Source organism: Chiloscyllium plagiosum, unplaced genomic scaffold, assembly GCF_037043375.1.
Source record: "Chiloscyllium plagiosum isolate Xiang-an unplaced genomic scaffold, Cpla_swu_hap1 HiC_scaffold_3, whole genome shotgun sequence".
Lineage (NCBI taxonomy): Eukaryota > Metazoa > Chordata > Chondrichthyes > Orectolobiformes > Hemiscylliidae > Chiloscyllium > Chiloscyllium plagiosum.
Window position 1 is genome coordinate 42,476,064 of NW_028270141.1, and position 20,645 is coordinate 42,496,708.

The following is a 20,645-nucleotide window of genomic DNA, read 5'->3' on the forward strand; positions in this document are numbered from 1 at the left end:
GGAGACAGGCCACCTACTTGCGGAGCGTTTCAGAGAACACCTCTGGGACACCCGGACCAACCAACCCAACCACCCTGTAGCCCAACATTTCAATTCCCCCTCCCACTCCACCAAGGATATGCAGGTCTTTGGACTCCTCCATCGTCAGACCACAACAAAACGACGGTTGGAGGAAGAACGCCTCATCTTCCGGCTAGGAACCCTCCAACCACAAGGGATGAACTCGGATTTCACCAGTTTCCTCATTTCCCCTCCCCCCACCCTGTCTCAGTCAAATCCATCAAATTCAGCACCGCCTTCCTAACCTGAGATCTTCTTCCCGACCTCTCCGCCCCCACCCCAGTCTGACCTATCACCCTCACCTTGACCTCTTTCCACCTATCACATTTCCGACGCCCCTCTCCCAAGTCCCTCCTCCCTACCTTTTATCTTAGCCTGCTGGACAAACTTTCCCCATTCCTGAAGAAGGGCTTATGCCCGAAACGTCGATTCTCCTGTTCCGTGGATGCTGCCTGACCTGCTGCGCTTTTCCAGCAACACATTTCCAGCTCTTCCTATAATGGGGTGACCAGAACTGGACACAGTATTCCAGAAGAGGCCTCGCCATCATCCACTTACACAGAGAGAGGGGTCCTTGGTTTGTTATTCAGCACGGAAGGAGAATAGCCAGCCTGTGTAAGCTCTTTAGTGGAACTATATTATCTCTATGCCTTTTTCTCTCCATAGCTCTATAATTATTGGGTATTTAATTAATTCTGAATGTTGCTATTGAATCTGTGACCACTCTGCCTTTGGGCAGTGCTCCCCTCGTCAGAACAAGAAGAGACATCCCCAAGTCAGCTGTGTGTCTTTTGCTTATCACCTTAAATCTCTGCCCTCTAGTTAAACATTTTAAATAAAAAGCAGCATCTCTGCCAGTGCAGCAAGAAGAATGATAAGTAGACACATCCAGTCCTACAGTGGGATTTGAAACAACTAACTTCTGACCCAGAGACAAGAGTGCACCTCTCGCTGAATCAGCCATAGATGTTTAAAACTTCGAATATAATGGTTTCTTAATTGAGGGGTGGTGTTTGATGGTGAGTGGGAGGTGTGATGTGTGGAGGAGTGTTTACATATCTCTGAGCTGTGTCAAGGTGTGGGCGTCACATTAAGTAAACCCCCTCCACACAGCTCCGCAATGGTATTCTCAGGGCAAGTAAATGAGCAAGAACATGTAAAATTGTTTTTTTCATTCCACAGTGTTGGGCAAACGTGACATTGAGTGACAAGACGCCATTTTATTCCAAACGCTGCAATGCTGTAGCATTTCCACAAGGTGGGGCTGTTCCTCCACATGTCAAACAAATGGTGGTGTGGTTCCATACTTCCCATTGAAGCAAGGCTGTCAAATGCTCAATGTAGGGTTTAAATATTCCTCTACTGTGCTTGCTCCTTGTGGAGAGATGTCCCCATCTTGTCAGGCTGTTTGGATAATACAGTTTGGGAGGAGTAACATCCGAAAATGCTTTACAGACAAAAAGAGCAACAACTTGTATATGGCTCCCAAAGATACCCACCAGATCCATTATCACATAAAATTTTATACTGAGCCTCAAGGACAGAAAACTTGAGAAGGAAAGTTGGAGGAATATCTTAGAGAGATTTGAGCAAAGGAAGAGAATTTTAAAACTGAGCCATTTCCTAAATGGGAGCTGGTGCAGGTCAGTAAGCCACAGTGGTGACAGGGAGTGACTGTGAGCTCTGGTGTGGGCAGCACGTCTCCAGTTCCAAGGTCACGATGTGAGAGAGCAGCTAGGAGTCCTCCTGTTCGAGGTGATGAAGGTACAAGTGAGGATTTTATCAGGAGTGAGCCGAACCAGAGATAAAGGGAGGCAGAGGTAAGGAGGGAGAATGAGGCAGCCACAGTGATGCCATGAGCAATGGTCAGAAACACATCCTGGAATCCAATCTGACATCTGAGCCGAAGAGATTCTGGTAAAATCACAGTCTGTTGTGTGGATGTTCAAGGATCAGCCTGAGCGGACCCCAGGGGAAGTGGTGCAGCAGCAAGGAGAGAAACTGTCACGAGATTCTCTGGCCTTTCTCTGAATGAAAGTGCCAGTTACACAGCAGGATGCCACAATAAGCAATAAGATTCATGACGAGTTCGACAGCTTTATAGAGGTGTTGGTCAAAACAGAAACATTGATTCTTGAAGAAGGGCTTATGCCCGAAACGTCGATTCTCCTGTTCCTTGGATGCTGCCTGACCTGCTGCGCTTTTCCAGCAACACATTTTCAGCTCTGATCTCCAGCATCTGCAGTCCTCACTTTCTCCTCAAAACAGAAACATTGCCAAGATGCTGGGGATATAACCCCTGTATCCTTTGAATACGGGATTGTTCACATCTCCCTGAGAGGCCGACTTTGGCTCGTGTCCAGTAACTGAACTGAGAGGCAGTCTGGGTCAGATATGGGTCTGGGGTTCTCAAGCTAACCTGAGAGAACAGGAGACAGAGGCTCCAGGGCAGCTAGTAACGGCCTGTCAGGCACCTGGTTCCTTGGAGACATCTTGGAATAAATGTCTGACTGCCTCCAGCTCACAGTTTGTGGTTAAGAAACAGTTTGGTTTATTTGGACCACAGTTTGGATTACAGCCAGCCTGTGGAAAGCCCCGCATTTGCAGATGACAGCAGCAATTAAACCAAACAAAAGTCCCTCCAGCTTCTCTTGCTCGCGCTCTCCTTGTCTGACTTTTATGATCAATAACTCCCCCGTCTATCCCTCAGAAACAGAGCCGAGCCCACAATGCCACAAGAAGTAGGAGGGGGCAGGATCTGCTGTGGAACAGTTACTCATGGTTTCAGATTTTGCTGCAGAGACACACAGGATTATGCCTCTCAATCATTTGTGTAAAAGGTAGCTCTTTCAAAGGGCTTGCACAGGAAATGTGGGCTGAGTGGCCTCCTTTTCTGGGGGGGGGGGCAGGTTCCACGGAATAGGAGGAGGCCATACAACTCCTCAACGAGCCAATTATATCAAATCTGATTCTTGACATCACTGTGTAGCTCCCTATTTTAATTCCATAACTCTCAAATTCTCTTATTACAGGGAAATCTAGAATTTGAATTAGATTTTATTGTTGCAAAGTACAGGAATCCAAGAGTACAGTGAAACGCGTACAATGTCGCCATTCCAGGCACCACCTGAGGTATGATGTACAAAAGTAAAGAAATAAAGTTTAAAAATCACCAATAAAGTTGTCCTGTGCTTAACCATGTACTCCCAATAAAAGCTCCATCTCATCCATGTTGGGTTCAGTCTCCCACACTCGCTGCAGCCGTTACTGGGAGACAGCTATCACTGCCACACTCCCCCCACCAGACGACACAGAGCTCACTCTCGCCACCCACCCCAACACGGGGCTCACTCCCCCCACACCCCGACACGGGGCTCACTCCCCCCACACCCCGACACGGGACTCACTCCCTGCCCCACCCCACCCCCACATTGAGCTCCCTCCCCCCCCCCCCACTCTGACCTCACTCCCCCCCCCCCCACTGACCTCACTCCCCCCCCACCGACCTCACTCTCCTCCCCCCCACACCGAGCTCACTCTCACGCCCCACACTGACCTCACTCTCATCCCCCCCACACTGACCTCACTCCCCCCCACACTGACCTCACTCCCCCCCCACACTGAGCTCACTGCCCCCCACACTGACCTCACTCTCCTCCCCCACACTGACCTCACCCCCCCTCCACACTGACCTCACTCACCTCCCACACTGACCTCACTCTCCTCCCCCCACACTGAGCTCACTCCCCCCCCACACTGAGCTCACTCTCCTCCCCCCACATTGAGCTCACTCCCACCCCACACTGACCTCACTCACCTCCCACACTGACCTCACTCTCCTCCCCCCACACTGAGCTCACTCCCCCCCACACTGAGCTCACTCCCACCCACACTGAGCTCACTCTCACCCCCCCACACTGACCTCACTCTCACCCCCCCACACTGACCTCACTCTCCCCCCCACACTGAGCTCACTCCCCCCCACATTGACCTCACTGCCCCCACACTGACCTCACTCTCCTCCCCCACACTGAGCTCACTCTCCTCCCCCCACACTGAGCTCACTCCCCCCCACACTGAGCACTCCCACCCACACTGAGCTCATTCCCCCCCCACACTGACCTCACTCCCCCCCACACTGACCTCACTCACCTCCCACACTGACCTCACTCTCCTCCCCCCACATTGAGCTCACTCCCACCCCACACTGACCTCACTCACCTCCCACACTGACCTCACTCTCCTCCCCCCACACTGAGCTCACTCCCCCCCCACACTGACCTCACTCTCCTCCCCCCACACTGACCTCACTCTCCTCCCCCACACTGACCTCACTCCCCCCCCACACTGACCTCACTCACCTCCCACACTGACCTCACTCTCCTCCCCCCACACTGACCTCACTCCCCCCCCACACTGACCTCACTCTCCTCCCCCCACACTGACCTCACTCTCCTCCCCCACACTGACCTCACTCCCCCCCCACACTGACCTCACTCACCTCCCACACTGACCTCACTCTCCTCCCCCCACACTGACCTCACTCACCTCCCACACTGACCTCACTCTCCTCCCCCCACACTGAGCTCACTCCCCCCCCACACTGACCTCACTCTCCTCCCCCCACACTGACCTCACTCTCCTCCCCCACACTGACCTCACTCCCCCCCCACACTGACCTCACTCACCTCCCACACTGACCTCACTCTCCTCCCCCACACTGACCTCACTCCCCCCCCACACTGACCTCACTCCCCCCCCACACTGACCTCACTCACCTCCCACACTGAACTCACTCTCCCCCCCCACACTGAACTCACTCCCTCCCCACACTGAGCTCACTCCCACCCCACACTGAGCTCACTCTCCCCCCCACACTGAACTCACTCTCCCCCCCCACACTGAACTCACTCCCTCCCCACACAGAGCTCACTCCCCCCCCCACACTGACCTCACTCTCCTCCCCCCACACTGAGCTCACTCCCCCCCACACTGAGCACTCCCACCCACACTGAGCTTACTCTCACCCCCCCACACTGAGCTCACTCTCCCCCCCACACTGAGCTCACTCCCCCCCACATTGACCTCACTCTCCTCCCCCCACACTGAGCTCACTCTCCCCCCCACACTGAGCTCACTCCCCCCCCCACACTGACCTCACTCTCCTCCCTCACACTGACCTCACTCCCCCCCCACACTGAGCTCACTCTCACCCCCCACACTGACCTCACTGCCCCCACACTGACCTCACTCTCCTCCCTCACACTGAGCTCACTCCCCCCCCACACTGAGCTCACTCTCACCCCCCACACTGACCTCACTCCACCTCACACTGAGCTCACTCTCCCCCTCCACAGTGACCTCACTCTTCTCCCCCCACACTGAGCTCACTCTCCTCCCCTCACACTGAGCTCACTCTCCTCCCCCAACACTGAGCTCACTCCCCCCCCACACTGACCTCAATCCCCCCCACACTGACCTCACTCCCCCCCACACTGAGCTCACTCACCCCACACTGAGCTCACTCCCCCCAACACTGAGCTCACTCACCCCCAAACTGACCTCACTGCCCCCCACACTGACCTCACTCCCCCCAACACTGAGCTCACTCACCCCCCACACTGACCTCACTCCCCCCCCACACTGACCTCACTCCCCCCCACACTGACCTCACTCTCAACCCCCACACTGAGCTCACTCCCGCCCACACTGAGCTCACTCCCCCCCCATACTGACCTCACACTCCTCACCCCACACTGAGCTCACTCTCCCCCTCCACAGTGACCTCACTCTTCTCCCCCCACACTGAGTTCACTCTCCCCCCACACTGAGCTCACTCTCCTTCCCCCCCATACTGACCTCACTCTCCTCCCCCCGCACTGAGCTCACTCTCCCCCACACTGAGCTCACTCTCCCCCCCCACACTGAGCTCACTCTTCCCCCCCCCACACACTGACCTCACACACCCCCACACTTAACTCACTCTCCCCCACACTGAGCTCACTCTCCTCCCCCCACACTGACCTCACTCTCCTCCCCCCACACTGAGCTCACTTTCCCCCACACTGAGCTCACTCTCCCCCTCACACTGTCCTCACTCCCCCCCACACTGAGCTCACTCTCCCCCCCACACTGACCTCACTCCCCCCCACACTGAGTTCACTCTCCCCCCCACACTGAGGTCACTCCCCCCCACACAGAGCTCACTCTCCCCCACACTGAGTTCACCCTCCCCCCCACACAGAGCTCACTCCCCCCCACACTGACCTCACTCCCCCCACACTGAGTTCACTCTCCCCCCACACTGAGCTCACTCCACCCCACACTGAGCTCATTCCCCCCCCACACTGACCTCACTCTCCCCCCTCCACACTGAGCTCACTCCCCCCTCCACACTGAGCTCACTCCCCCCCACAGACCTCACTCCCCCCACACTGAGTTCACTCTCGCCCCACACTGACCTCACTCCCCCCCACACTGACCACACTCCCCCCACACTGAGCTCACTCCCCCCACACTGAGCTCACTCACCCCCCACACTGACCTCACTCCCCCCCACACTGACCTCACTCTCACCCCCCACACTGACCTCACTCTCCCCCCCCACACTGAGCTTACTCCCCCCAACACTGAGCTCACTCTCCCCCCCCCACACTGACCTCCCCACCCCACACTAAGCACACTTCCCCCCCCACACTGACCTCACTCTCCCCCCCCACACTGAGCTTACTCCCCCCCACACTGAGCTCACTCTCCCCCCCCCCACACTGACCTCCCCACCCCACACTGAGCTCACTTCCCCCCCCACACTGACCTCACTCTCCCCCCCCCACACTGAGCAAACTCTCCCCCCCCCCAACACTGACCTCACTCCCCCCAACACTGAGCTCACTCCCCCCCCCACACTGACCTCCCCCTCCCCCCCCCACACTGACCTCAGTCTCCCCCCCCACACTGAGGTCAATCTCCCCCCCCCACACTGACCTCACTCTCCCCGCCCACACTGACCTCACTCACCTCCCACACTGACCTCACTCTCCTCCCCCCACATTGAGCTCACTCCCACCCCACACTGACCTCACTCACCTCCCACACTGACCTCACTCTCCCCCCCCCCACACTGACCTCACACTCCTCCTCCCACACTGACCTCACTCTCCCCCCCACACTGAGCTCACTCCCACCCCACACTGAGCTCACTCTCCCCCCCACACTGACCTCACTCTCCCCCCCACACTGACCTCACACTCCTCCTCCCACACTGACCTCACTCTCCCCCCCACACTGAGCTCACTCCCCCCCCCACACTGAGCTCACTCCCCCCCACACTGAGCACTCCCACCCACACTGAGCTTACTCTCACCCCCCCACACTGAGCTCACTCCCCCCCACATTGACCTCACTCTCCTCCCCCCACACAGAGCTCACTCTCCTCCCCCCACACAGAGCTCACTCCCCCCACACTGACCTCACTGCCCCCACACTGACCTCACTCTCCTCCCCCACACTGACCTCACTCCCCCCCCCACACTGAGCTCACTCTCACCCCCCACACTGACCTCACTCCACCTCGCACTGAGCTCACTCTCCTCCCCCACACTGAGCTCACTCCCCCCCCCACACTGAGCTCACTCTCACCCCCCACACTGACCTCACTCCACCTCGCACTGAGCTCACTCTCCTCCCCCACACTGAGCTCACTCTCACCCCCACACTGAGCTCACTCTCACCCCCCACACTGACCTCACTCCACCTCGCACTGAGCTCACTCTCCCCCTCCACAGTGACCTCACTCTTCTCCCCCCACACTGAGCTCACTCTCCTCCCCTCACACTGAGCTCACTCTCCTCCCCCCACACTGAGCTCACTCCCCCTCCCACACTGACCTCAATCCCCCCCACACTGACCTCACTCCCCCCCACACTGAGCTCACTCACCCCCACACTGAGCTCACTCCCCCCACACTGACCTCACTCCCCCCCACACTGAGCTCACTCACCCCCACACTGAGCTCACTCCCCCCCACACTGACCTCACTCCCCCCCCACACTGACCTCACTCTCCCCCCCACACTGACCTCACTCTCCCCCCCCACACTGACCTCACTCTCCCCCCCACACTGACCTCACTCTCCCCCCCACACTGAGCTCACTCTCCCCCCCAATACTGACCTCACTCTACCCCCCACACTGAGCTCACTCTCCCCCCACACTGACCTCACTCTCCCCCCCCACACTGACCTCACTCTCCCCCCCCACACTGACCTCACTCTCCCCCCCACACTGACCTCACTCTCCCCCCCCACACTGAGCTCACTCTCCCCCCCAATACTGACCTCACTCTCCCCCTCCACACTGAGCTCACTCCCCCCACACTGACCTCACTCTCCCCCCCCACACTAAGCTCACTCCCCCCCACACTGACCTCACTCTCACCCCCACACTGACCTTACTCCCCCCAACACTGACCTCGCTCTCCCCCCCACACTGACCTTAATCCCCCCCACACGGAGCTCACTCCCCTCCCCCCCACACTGATCTCACTCCCCCCCCCACACTGAGCTCACTCCCCCCCCACACTGACCTCACTCTCCCCCCCCACACTGACCTCACTCCCCCTACCCCCCCACACTGACCTCAGTCTCCCCCCCTACACTGAGGTCAATCTCCCCCCCCCACACTGACCTCACTCTCCCCCCCCCACACTGACACTCTCCCCCCCCACACTGACCTTACTCTCCCCCCCACACTGACCTCACTCTTCCTCCCCCACACTGAAGTCACTCTCCCCCCCACACTGACCTCACTCTCCCCCCCCACACTGAGCTCACTCTCCCCCACACTGAGCTCACTCCCCTCCCCCCCACACTGACCTCACACTCCCCCCCAATACTGACCTCACTCTCCCCCCCACACTGACCTCACTCTCCCCTCCCCACACTGAGGTCAATCTCCCCCCCCACACTGACCTCACTCTCCCCCCCACACTGACCTCACTCTCCCCCCCCCCCACACTGAGGTCAATCTCCCCCCCCACACTGACCTCACTCTCCCTCCCCCCACACTGACCTCACTCTCCCCCCCAATACTGACCTCACTCTCCCCCCCCACACTGAGCTCACTCTCCCCCACACTGAGCTCACTCCCCTCCCCCCCACACTGACCTCACTCTCCCCCCCCAATACTGACCTCACTCTCCCCCCCCACACTGACCTCACTCTCCCACCCCACACTAAGCTCACTACCCCCCACACTGACCTCACTCTCCCCCCCACACTGACCTCACTCTCCCCCCCACACTGACCTTACTCCCCCCAACACTGACCTCGCTCTCCCCCCCCACACTGACCTTAATCCCCCCCACACTGACATCACTCTCCTCCTCCACACTGAGCTCACTCTCCCCCCCCACACTGAGCTCACTCTCCCCCTCCACACTGAGCTCACTCTCCTCCCCCCACATTGAGCTCACTCCCACCCACACTGACCTCACTCCCCCCCACACTGACCTCACTCTCCCCCCCACACTGAGCTTACTCCCCCCCACACTGTGCTCACTCTCCCTCCCCCCACACTGACCTCACTCCCCCCCCCACACTGAGCTCACTCTCCCCCCCCCACACTGAGCAAACTCTCCCCTCCCACACTGACCTCACCACCCCAACACTGAGCTCACTTCCCCCCCCACACTGACCTCACTCTCCCCCCCCACACTGAGCTCACTCTCCCCCCCCACATGGACCTCACTCCCCCCCCCCACACTGAGCTCACTCTCCCCCCCCACACTAAGCTCACTCCCCCCCCCACACTGAGCAAACTCTCCCCCCCCCACACTGACCTCACTCCCCCCAACACTGAGCTCACTCCCCCCCCACACTGACCTCCCCCTCCCCCCCCACACTGACCTCAGTCTCCCCCCCCACACTGAGGTCAATCTCTCCCCCCCACACTGACCTCACTCTCCCCCTCCACACTGACCTCACTCACCTCCCACACTGACCTCACTCTCCTCCCCCCACATTGAGCTCACTCCCACCCCACACTGACCTCACTCACCTCCCACACTGACCTCACTCTCCCCCCCCCCCACACTGACCTCACACTCCTCCTCCCACACTGACCTCACTCTCCCCCCCACACTGAGCTCACTCCCACCCCACACTGAGCTCACTCTCCCCCCCACACTGACCTCACACTCCTCCTCCCACACTGACCTCACTCTCCCCCCCACACTGAGCTCACTCCCACCCCACACTGAGCTCACTCTCCCCCCCACACTGAGCTCACTCTCCCCCCCACACTGACCTCACTCTCCCCCCCACACTGATCTCACACTCCTCCTCCCACACTGAGCTCACTCTCCCCCCCACACTGAGCTCACTCCCCCCCCACACTGAGCTCACTCTCCTCCCCCCACACTGAGCTCACTCCCCCCCACACTGAGCACTCCCACCCACACTGAGCTTACTCTCACCCCCCCACACTGAGCTCACTCCCCCCCACATTGACCTCACTCTCCTCCCCCCACACAGAGCTCACTTTCCTCCCCCCACACAGAGCACACTCCCCCCCACACTGACCTCACTGCCCCCACACTGACCTCACTCTCCTCCCCCACACTGACCTCACTCCCCCCCCCACACTGAGCTCACTCTCACCCCCCACACTGACCTCACTCCACCTCACACTGAGCTCACTCCCCCCCCCACACTGAGCTCACTCTCACCCCCCACACTGACCTCACTCCACCTCGCACTGAGCTCACTCTCCCCCTCCACAGTGACCTCACTCTTCTCCCCCCACACTGAGCTCACTCTCCTCCCCTCACACTGAGCTCACTCTCCTCCCCCCCACACTGAGCTCACTCCCCCCCCACACTGACCTCAATCCCCCCCACACTGACCTCACTCCCCCCCACACTGAGCTCACTCACCCCCACACTGAGCTCACTCCCCCCACACTGACCTCACTCCCCCCCACACTGAGCTCACTCACCCCACACTGAGCTCACTCCCCCCCACACTGACCTCACTCCCCCCCCACACTGACCTCACTCTCCCCCCCACACTGACCTCACTCTCCCCCCCCACACTGACCTCACTCTCCCCCCCACACTGACCTCACTCTCCCCCCCACACTGAGCTCACTCTCCCCCCCAATACTGACCTCACTCTTCTCCCCCCACACTGAGCTCACTCTCCTCCCCCCCACACTGAGCTCACTCCCCCCCACACTGACCTCAATCCCCCCCACACTGACCTCACTCCCCCCCACACTGAGCTCACTCACCCCCTCACTGAGCTCACTCCCCCCACACTGACCTCACTCCCCCCCACACTGAGCTCACTCACCCCACACTGAGCTCACTCCCCCCCCACACTGACCTCACTCTCCCCCCCACACTGACCTCACTCTCCCCCCCCACACTGACCTCACTCTCCCCCCCACACTGACCTCACTCTCCCCCCCACACTGAGCTCACTCTCCCCCCCAATACTGACCTCACTCTACCCCCCACACTGACCTCACTCTCCCCTCCACACTGACCTCACTCTCCCCCCCCCACACTGACCTCACTCTCCCCCCCCACACTGACCTCACTCTCCCCCCCACACTGACCTCACTCTCCCCCCCCACACTGAGCTCACTCTCCCCCCCAATACTGACCTCACTCTCCCCCTCCACACTGCGCTCACTCCCCCCACACTGACCTCACTCTCCCCCCCCACACTGACCTCACTCCCCCCCACACTGACCTCACTCTCCCCCCCACACTGACCTTACTCCCCCCAACACTGACCTCGCTCTCCCCCCCCACACTGACCTTAATCCCCCCCACACTGAGCTCACTCCCCTCCCCCCCACACTGATCTCACTTCCCCCCCCCACACTGAGCTCACTCCCCCCCCACACTGACCTCACTCTCCCCCCCCACACTGACCTCAGTCTCCCCCCCTACACTGAGGTCAATCTCCCCCCCCACACTGACCTCACTCTCCCCCCCCCCCCACACTGACCTCACTCTCCCCCCCCACACTGACCTTACTCTCCCCCCCACACTGACCTCACTCTTCCTCCCCCACACTGAAGTCACTCTCCCCCCCACACTGACCTCACTCTCCCCCCCCACACTGAGCTCACTCTCCCCCACACTGAGCTCACTCCCCTCCCCCCCACACTGACCTCACACTCCCCCCCAATACTGACCTCACTCTCCCCCCCACACTGACCTCACTCTCCCCTCCCCACACTGAGGTCAATCTCCCCCCCCACACTGACCTCACTCTCCCCCCCACACTGACCTCACTCTCTCCCCCCCACACTGAGGTCAATCTCCCCCCCCACACTGACCTCACTCTCCCCCCCAATACTGACCTCACTCTCCTCCCCCACACTGAGCTCACTCCCCTCCCCCCACACTGACCTCACTCTCCCCCCCAATACTGACCTCACTCTCCCCCCCCCACACTGACCTCACTCTCCCACCCCACACTAAGCTCACTACCCCCCACACTGACCTCACTCTCCCCCCCACACTGACCTCACTCTCCCCCCCACACTGACCTTACTCCCCCCAACACTGACCTCGCTCTCCCCCCCCACACTGACCTTAATCCCCCCCACACTGACATCACTCTCCCCCTCCACACTGAGCTCACTCTCCCCCCCCCCACACTGAGCTCACTCTCCCCCTCCACACTGAGCTCACTCTTCTCCCCCCACATTGAGCTCACTCCCACCCACACTGACCTCACTCCCCCCCACACTGACCTCACTCTCCCCCCCACACTGAGCTTACTCCCCCCCACACTGTGCTCACTCTCTCTCCCCCCACACTGACCTCACCCCCCCCCACACTGAGCTCACTCTCCCCCCCCCACACTGAGCAAACTCTCCCCTCCCACACTGACCTCACTCCCCCCAACACTGAGCTCACTCCCCCCCCCACACTGACCTCCCCCTCCCCCCCCACACTGACCTCAGTCTCCCCCCCCACACTGAGGTCAATTTTCCCCCCCCCCACACTGACCTCACTCTCCCCCCCCCACACTGACCTCACTCTCCCCCCCCACACTGACCTCACTCTCCCCCCCCACACTGAGCTCACTCTCCCCCCCCACACTGAGCGCACTCTCCCCCACACTGAGCTCACTCTCCCCCCCCCCCACACTGAGCTCACTCTCCCCCCCCACACTGACCTCCCCCTCCCCCCCCACACTGACCTCAGTCTCCCCCCCCACACTGAGGTCAATTTTCCCCCCCCCACACTGACCTCACTCTCCCCCCCCCCACACTGACCTCACTCTCCCCCCCCAATACTGACCTCACTCTCCCCCCCCACACTGAGCTCACTCCCCCCCACACTGACCTCACTCACCTCCCACACTGACCTCACTCTCCTCCCCCCACATTGAGCTCACTCCCACCCCACACTGACCTCACTCACCTCCCACACTGACCTCACTCTCCCCCCCACACTGAGCTCACTCCCACCCCACACTGAGCTCACTCTCCCCCCCACACTGACCTCACTCTCCCCCCCACACTGACCTCACACTCCTCCTCCCACACTGACCTCACTCTCCCCCCCACACTGAGCTCACTCCCCCCCCACACTGACCTCACACTCCTCCTCCCACACTGAGCTCACTCCCCCCCCAACACTGAGCTCACTCCCCCCCCACACTGAGCTCACTCTCCTCCCCCCACACTGAGCTCACTCCCCCCCACACTGAGCACTCCCACCCACACTGAGCTTACTCTCACCCCCCCACACTGAGCTCACTCCCCCCCACATTGACCTCACTCTCCTCCCCCCACACAGAGCTCACTCTCCTCCCCCCACACAGAGCTCACTCCCCCCCACACTGACCTCACTGCCCCCACACTGACCTCACTCTCCTCCCCCACACTGACCTCACTCCCCCCCCCACACTGAGCTCACTCTCACCCCCCACACTGACCTCACTCCACCTCACACTGAGCTCACTCCCCCCCCCCACACTGAGCTCACTCTCACCCCCCACACTGACCTCACTCCACCTCGCACTGAGCTCACTCTCCCCCTCCACAGTGACCTCACTCTTCTCCCCCCACACTGAGCTCACTCTCCTCCCCTCACACTGAGCTCACTCTCCTCCCCCCACACTGAGCTCACTCCCCCCCCCCACACTGACCTCAATCCCCCCCACACTGACCTCACTCCCCCCCACACTGAGCTCACTCACCCCCACACTGAGCTCACTCCCCCCACACTGACCTCACTCCCCCCCACACTGAGCTCACTCACCCCCACACTGAGCTCACTCCCCCCCACACTGACCTCACTCCCCCCCCACACTGACCTCACTCTCCCCCCCACACTGACCTCACTCTCCCCCCCCACACTGACCTCACTCTCCCCCCCACACTGACCTCACTCTCCCCCCCACACTGACCTCACTCTCCCCCCCAATACTGACCTCACTCTACCCCCCCACACTGAGCTCACTCTCCCCCCCACACTGACCTCACTCTCCCCCCCCCCACACTGACCTCACTCTCCCCCCCCACACTGACCTCACTCTCCCCCCCACACTGACCTCACTCTCCCCCCCCACACTGAGCTCACTCTCCCCCCCAATACTGACCTTACTCTCCCCCTCCACACTGAGCTCACTCCCCCCACACTGACCTCACTCTCCCCCCCCACACTAAGCTCACTCCCCCCCACACTGACCTCACTCTCCCCCCCACACTGACCTTACTCCCCCCAACACTGACCTCGCTCTCCCCCCCCACACTGACCTTAATCCCCCCCACACTGAGCTCACTCCCCTCCCCTCCACACTGATCTCACTCCCCCCCCCACACTGAGCTCACTCCCCCCCCACACTGACCTCACTCTCCCCCCCCACACTGACCTCACTCCCCCTACCCCCCCACACTGACCTCAGTCTCCCCCCCTACACTGAGGTCAATCTCCCCCCCCACACTGACCTCATTCTCCCCCCCCCACACTGACCTCACTCTCCCCCCCCACACTGAAGTCACTCTCCCCCCCACACTGACCTCACTCTCCCCCCCCACACTGAGCTCACTCTCCCCCACACTGAGCTCACTCCCCTCCCCCCCACACTGACCTCACACTCCCCCCCAATACTGACCTCACTCTCCCCCCCACACTGACCTCACTCTCCCCTCCCCACACTGAGGTCAATCTCCCCCCCCACACTGACCTCACTCTCCCCCCCACACTGACCTCACTCTCCCCCCCCCACACTGAGGTCAATCTCCCCCCCCCACACTGACCTCACTCTCCCCCCCAATACTGACCTCACTCTCCCCCCCCACACTGAGCTCACTCTCCCCCACACTGAGCTCACTCCCCACCCCCCACACTGACCTCACTCTCCCCACCACACTGACCTCACTCTCCCCCCCCACACTGACCTCACTCTCCCACCCCACACTAAGCTCACTACCCCCCACACTGACCTCACTCTCCCCCCCACACTGACCTCACTCTCCCCCCCACACTGACCTTACTCCCCCCAACACTGACCTCGCTCTCCCCCCCCACACTGACCTTAATCCCCCCCACACTGACATCACTCTCCCCCTCCACACTGAGCTCACTCTCCCCCCCCCACACTGAGCTCACTCTCCCCCTCCACACTGAGCTCACTCTCCTCCCCCCACATTGAGCTCACTCCCACCCACACTGACCTCACTCCCCCCCACACTGACCTCACTCTCCCCCCCACACTGAGCTTACTCCCCCCCACACTGTGCTCACTCTCCCTCCCCCCACACTGACCTCACTCCCCCCCCCACACTGAGCTCACTCTCCCCCCCCCACACTGAGCAAACTCTCCCCTCCCACACTGACCTCACTCCCCCCAACACTGAGCTCACTCCCCCCCCCACACTGACCTCCCTCTCCCCCCCCACACTGACCTCAGTCTCCTCCCCCACACTGAGGTCAATTTCCCCCCCCCCCACACTGACCTCACTCTCCCCCCCCCACACTGACCTCACTCTCCCCCCCCACACTGACCTCACTCTCCCCCCCCACACTGAGCTCACTCTCCCCCCCCACACTGACCTCACTCTCCCCCCCCACACTGAGCTCACTCTCCCCCACACTGAGCTCACTCTCCTCCCCCCACACTGAGCTCACTCCCCCCACACTGAGCTCACTCTCGCCCTCCACACTGAGCTCACTCCCCCCCACACTGAGCTCACTCCCCCCCACACTGAGCTCACTCTCGCCCTCCACACTGAGCTCACTCCCCCCCACACTGACCTCACTCTCCCGCCCCACACTGACCTCACTCTCCCCCCCCCCACACTGAGCTCACTCCCCCCCACACTGACCTCACTCCCCCCAACACTGAGCTCACTCCCCCCCCCCACACTGACCTCCCCCTCCCCCCCCACACTGACCTCAGTCTCCCCCCCCCACACTGAGGTCAATCTCCCCCCCCCACACTGACCTCACTCTCCCCCCCCCCACACTGACCTCACTCTCCCCCCCCACACTGACCTCACTCTCCCCCCCCACACTGACCTCACTCTCCCCCCCACACTGACCTCACTCTCCCCCCCCACACTGAGCTCACTCTCCCCCCCAATACTGACCTCTCTCTCTCCCCCACACTGACCTCACTCTCCCCCCCCACACTGACCTCACTCTCCCCCCCCCACTGACCTCACTCTCCCCCCCCAATACTGACCTCACTCTCCCCCCCCACACTGAGCTCACTCCCCCTCACACTGACCTCACTCTCCCCCCCCACACTAAGCTCACTCCCCCCCACATTGACCTCACTCTCCCCCCCACACTGACCTTACTCCCCCCAACACTGACCTCGCTCTCCCCCCCCACACTGACCTTAATCCCCCCCACACTGACCTCACTCTCCCCCCCAACACTGAGCTCACTCTCCCCCTCCACACTGATCTCACTCCCCCCCACACTGAGCTCACTCCCCCCCACACTGACCTCACTCTCCCCCCCCACACTGAGCTTAATCCCCCCCACACTGAGCTCACTCTCCCGCCCCACACTGACCTCACTCCCCCCCACACTGAGCTCACTTCCCCCCCACACTGAGCAAACTCTCCCCTCCCACACTGACCTCATTCTCCCCCCCACACTGAGCTCACTCTCCCCCCCCCACACTGAGCAAACTCTCCCCCCCCACACTGACCTCACTCCCCCCAACACTGAGCTCACTCCCCCCCCACACTGACCTCCCCCTCCCCCCCACACTGACCTCAGTCTCCCCCCCCCACACTGAGGTCAATCTCCCCCCCCACACTGACCTCACTCTCCCCCCCCACACTGACCTCACTCTCCCCCCCCCACACTGACCTCACTCTCCCCCCCCCACACTGAGCTCACTCTCCCCCCACACTGACCTCACTCTCCCCCCCCACACTGAAGTCACTCTCCCCCCACACTGACCTCACTCTCCCCCCCCACACTGAGCTCACTCTCCCCCACACTGAGCTCACTCCCCTCCCCCCCACACTGACCTCACTCTCCCCCCCCCACACTGACCTCACTCTCCTCCCCCACACTGAAGTCACTCTCCCCCCACACTGACCTCACTCTCCCCCCCCACACTGAGCTCACTCTCCCCCACACTGAGCTCACTCCCCTCCCCCCCACACTGATCTCACTCCCCCCCCCACACTGACCTCACTCTCCCCCCACACTGACCTCACTCTCCCCCCCCACACTGAGCTCACTCTCCCCCACACTGAGCTCACTCCCCTCCCCCCCACACTGATCTCACTCCCCCCCCACACTGAGCTCACTCCCCCCCCACACTGACCTCACTCTCCCCCCCCACACTGAGCTCACTCCCCCCCACACTGACCTCACTCTCCCCCCCCCACACTGAGCTTACTCCCCCCCACACTGAGCTCACTCTCCCCCCCCACACTGACCTCACTCCCCCCCACACTGAGCTCACTTCCCCCCCCACACTGAGCAAACTCTCCCCTCCCACACTGACCTCACTCTCCCCCCCACACTGAGCTCACTCTCCCCCCCCACACTGAGCAAACTCTCCCCCCCCACACTGACCTCACTCCCCCCAACACTGAGCTCACTCCCCCCCCACACTGACCTCCCCCTCCCCCCCACAATGACCTCAGTCTCCCCCCCCCCACACTGAGGTCAATCTCCCCCCCCACACTGACCTCACTCTCCCCCCCCACACTGACCTCACTCTCCCCCCCCCACACTGACCTCACTCTCCCCCCCCCACACTGAGCTCACTCTCCCCCCACACTGACCTCACTCTCCCCCCCCACACTGAAGTCACTCTCCCCCCACACTGACCTCACTCTCCCCCCCCACACTGAGCTCACTCTCCCCCACACTGAGCTCACTCCCCTCCCCCCCACACTGATCTCACTCCCCCCCCCCACACTGACCTCACTCTCCCCCCACACTGACCTCACTCTCCCCCCCCACACTGAGCTCACTCTCCCCCACACTGAGCTCACTCCCCTCCCCCCCACACTGATCTCACTCCCCCCCCACACTGAGCTCACTCCCCCCCCACACTGACCTCACTCTCCCCCCCCACACTGAGCTCACTCCCCCCCACACTGACCTCACTCTCCCCCCCCCACACTGAGCTTACTCCCCCCCACACTGAGCTCACTCTCCCCCCCCACACTGACCTCACTCCCCCCCACACTGAGCTCACTTCCCCCCCCACACTGAGCAAACTCTCCCCTCCCACACTGACCTCACTCTCCCCCCCACACTGAGCTCACTCTCCCCCCCCCACACTGAGCAAACTCTCCCCCCCCACACTGACCTCACTCTCCCCCCTTCACACTGTGCTCACTCTCCCTCCACGCTGGGCCTCCCCCCCAGAAGGAAGGAAAAACCATGAAAGTGGACATTTGGCCCCACACGCTGTGCTGTTCCTCCACCGCCAGCTTGGAGATAATTGATCATTAGCCTTGGCAGATCTTTGGGAGAACTGGTTCTGATATCCTCTCCCCTTTGTGTCAGCAAGTGCTTCTGATATTCGCTTCAAACCATTGACCTTTAATTTGAAGGTTATGGTCCTGGTGAGTCCATGCTGTGTGGCCTCCTGTCTGGGCCAACACTGCAATTCTCTCCTTAAACCTCTAGCATCTCCTTAGGGTTGCTCCAACAGAGACACAGCTTCAGTTGGGGCTTCTCCAGCAGAAAGTGAGGGCTGCAGATGCTGGAGATCAGAGCTGAAAATGTGTTGCTGGAAAAGCGCAGCAGGTCAGGCAGCATCTTTGGAGCAGGAGAATCGACGTTTCGGGCATAGATTCCTGAAGAAGGGCTCATGCCCGGAACGTCGATTCTCCTGTTCCTTGGATGCTGCCTGACCTGCTGCACTTTTCCAGCAACACATTTTCAGCTTCTCCAGCAGAGCCTATCGAAATACCAGCTCGCTGACGGCATGTGCATCCACTCTGTCAGAAATTTCCAGGGCTGTTCCCTTACTCTTGCCAGGAGGAAATGTCCCTACCGCCCGTACTCCCCCACCTCCCTCAACCCCTTTCCCAAACACTGTCACTTGTGTTGGATGAAAGTGAATCTTGGTTAATCAGCATCATGGCGTGCATTGCTGGATAATCGAGAGATATGCGATAACCGGCAGCTCTTGGTTAATCGGCATCATGGCGTGCATTGCTGGATAATTGGGAAGTGCTTGAACAACCGGCACTCAGATTACCACTGGTTTCCAGCCACCCGAATGGCCAATCCTCCAAACAAAATACTCCCTACTCAATTCGTTCGGACAATCGAGGCTCCACCGCAAGTTAATTTAAACTTGAACTCGCAATGTGACTGGGATTGAGTCTGACTCAATGGTGGCCACAGGGAGGGGAGGGAGAGACAGAAAAAGAGTGTGGGTGGAGGGAGAGAGAATGTGGTGGGGAGGGTGGGAATGTGCGTGTGTATGTGTGCATATATGGTGCAGGGAATTAGATCTGACGAATGAGGCTGGGGCTAGGACTGGAACAGGTCTACAGTGTGAGGCTGGGTTATTATCTAGTATGGCCTGGAGGGATACCTGACATTAATGGATTTTAATTAATGAAGAGTTAATGAGATGTGTTGGTTAGTAATTAATATGGGGAGCTAGCAATCTGTGCGTGTGAGTTTTATGAAGTGCATTGAGCTGAAATAAAGTGTGGAGATGGACTCTCTTCAAAACCATTTTGTCTGCTCATGCATAACATTGGTGGCAGAGCACAGTTCAATTAAAGTCTGATGTTTGGGGATATGATTACCCAGCCTTGTCTTTGTGGAAGGAGGAAAGGAAATGTGGACTTTACAATAAGAGAATGAATCTCAGAAATACTCAGGGTGTATTTCAGGTGTGATTCAAAGTACCATTATTCCATGGACTGTCCTGAATGCTATGAGTATTCAAAACTAAACATGAAATGGAAGATTTGGAGTAGGAAGATTGTGACGCAAATCAAAGAGGGAATTGTGGGGGAATCCAAGGTGGCGGCAATTTGAGCAGATCGGCCTTGCTGAGCTCTGCACCCGGCCCAACAGGAGTTATATTTTTACCTCCCACCCTT